This window comes from Fukomys damarensis, unplaced genomic scaffold, assembly GCF_012274545.1.
Source record: "Fukomys damarensis isolate Sample0158 unplaced genomic scaffold, DMR_v1.0_HiC HiC_scaffold_23, whole genome shotgun sequence".
Lineage (NCBI taxonomy): Eukaryota > Metazoa > Chordata > Mammalia > Rodentia > Bathyergidae > Fukomys > Fukomys damarensis.
This window is the reverse complement of record NW_022900935.1, coordinates 60,572,644-60,575,236: the sequence shown is the minus strand read 5'-3', so window position 1 is coordinate 60,575,236 and position 2,593 is coordinate 60,572,644. Positions and strand designations below refer to the sequence as shown.

Here is a 2,593-nt window from a genome sequence, read left to right as displayed (position 1 = left end):
TTTTTTTTGAGACCGGGTCTCACTACGTAGTTGAGACTGACCTGGAACTCACTATGTAGCCCAGGCTGGACTCGAACTCACAGCGATCCCCCTGCCTCAGCCTCCCGAGTGCTAGGATTATAGGAGTGAGCCACCACGCCTGGTTGTATGCCTGCATTTTTTGAACCCAAAACAAAACAACAACAAAATCAGAGCATAGAGTCTAACAAAGGTCTTTTTCTTTTTTTACGATTTGTGAATGAACTAATATAAGATCTGACTGAGGGCCAAAGACTAAGCCACACTGAATGACTGGCCAACAAGAGCACCATGGTTAGAAAGGCTCCTGCAGAGCCCGGCCCAGCGCCATACATCTGTGTGACTTGGGCTGAGTTTTTGAATTGTTGGGGCCGAAGCAATCATGATAAGACAGTCATGGGGGGCTTTGCGGGCTCCCGGTGCTGAGCCCACAGTGATGTCGCTCCTGGGTTAATGATGCCCTCCTGGGTGCCTGGGATCCTTGCTCAGTCGGCCACACGGGTCCAGGGCGGGCCTGTGGCCAGGAACTCAGGTCAGGCAGACCAAATGGCAGCAGAGCCCTCCAAACACCAGGCCAAAGACGACGCTTGGTCCTGGCCTGACTCGGGAAGGTCCCTCAGACACAGCCCTCCTTCCTCGGGCCAGGACCAGAGCCACACACCAGCATTTCATGCCCGTCACCCAGCTGCACACTTTAGAAACGCTCAGAGCCCCCTTCCGCACCACCCCCGGCAGAAACAGAAGATCCCTCTCACACCTACACACGTCATTTGGGTTTCATACAACCCCGGGTCCCCGGAGTGCCACTGAGGCACTCGGGAAAGCAGCACAAGTTCTTGGGGCTCTCAGACCTCCTGGCTGAGAAGAAGAATATTAGGGGAAATAAACCAGGAAACTCCACTTGGCAAAAGTGGCCCAGGGTTATGCATGGCGTGGCGGTCCACGTCTGTAATCCCAGCACTTGGGAGGCTGCGGCAGGACGATCACCCCGAGTTCAAGCCCAGCCTGGGCTACACAGGAGCAGTAAAGGGGCTTCTCTTTTCAGCTGTGCTGCTTTACTTAAAAACGAAAAGAGATAGTTTGCAGACATGACAAAATGTCCACAGTGGTTAGATCTGGGTGGCAGGAGCCCATGCTCTGGCTCATACCAGATGATGGGTTTGTTTTTACATTCTTGCTCCACAGGAACAAAACTGGGGAACACTGGTATTTTGTTTTGTTTTGTTGAGACAGGCTCTCACTGTGTAGACCAGGCTGGCCTCAAACTCACAGGGATTGTCCTACCTCAGCCTCCCAAGTGCCGGCACTACAGGTATGTGCCACCATGCCCGGCCTAGACTGGTGTTATGGTCCCAGAGTCCCATGGTTTTTGGAGATAGTAATTTATCAGGGGGCTGCTATCCTCACATTGAATCCATTGATGAGTTCACAGCTGAAGGTGCTGTTCAGATGGAGGTGGTGTCAGGGGTGTGACCCAGAAGGGTGTGTTCTTATGCTCAACTCCACCCTCCTCTCTCTACTTCCTGGCCCCCATGGGGTGAGCAGCTTTGCTCCGCCAGGCCCTTCCACTTCACCACTTCCGCTTTGGAGCCAGTCAAGCGTGGACTGAACCCTCTGAAACTCTGAACCAAGCAAGCCTCTCCTCTTTTATTCTTTTATTTAAATTTTTTTATCTTTGAATCCCAATCACTCCGAAAGCATTTTTTAAAAGCCCAAGGAGTATCCTTACCAGCCATCAACAGTCGGAGGTCTCTTGTTCTGGACGTGTCTGAGGGCACAGAGACATTCTGCAGCTTTCCTGTGTCTTTGATAACCCTTCCCCAGGATCGGACAACCGCACCACCGGACAGTGAATTGAAGCTTCTCCTTTCAGCACACCACTCTTTAAATGTTTTTCCAGTCCCCTTCATATTTGTATACCTTCCCTCAAGTGTCTCATTTTTCCTTCTTCTGGCCCTTCCACAACTTTCACCTTAAACCCGACACCATGTAGAATGAGATTTCTCTCAATGATTTCTTTCAAAAATGCATTCTGGATGACACATTAATCCCGTTCATCTAGCATGATCTTTCTCAACCTTCCCTTCCCCTTCTCTGTCCTTAGTCCTCCCCTTCCAATGCTCATTTTCTCTCCGCTTTTAGCTCTCTACAGATTGTGGTCCCATATTTTCTTTTGTGGTACCGGGGATCGAACTCTGGACCTTGTGCTTGCGAGGTAGGCGGCGGCACCACTGAGCTAAATCCCTGGCCCAGTCCCCTATTTTCTTCGTGCCCTCTAATGCCCATTTCTACCTACCTCAGGTCATCCCGAAAACCCTCTCTTCCCTGCCTCTCTGGCCACTGCGGCCCTCTGAGATCCTTTAGATTCTGCTGCAAGCACTCCTCACACCCTGCCACGATCCCCTAAACTGGTCTCCCCCTGAAGACCCCGAGGGTCCCTCTCCCCATTCCCAGACCCTCCCAGGTCTCCAGGAGCCTTCGGAGCCTCTCCTTCCGGCTGAAGTTTGCAGACATCGCCACCCCCGGTGCCCTTAACGCCTGCACCCCGCTTGGCCCGGCCCTCCGACCTGCCTCT

The 2,593-nt window shown here is 52.4% G+C and overlaps 1 protein-coding gene across 2 annotated transcripts in view; it reads right to left on the bottom strand.

The window, feature by feature from the left end:
• The window catches only part of Mgat5b (alpha-1,6-mannosylglycoprotein 6-beta-N-acetylglucosaminyltransferase B), a 57,784-nt gene that overhangs the window by 46,846 nt on the left and 8,345 nt on the right, over positions 1-2,593 (bottom strand). The gene's annotated exons all lie outside the window — the stretch shown is intronic.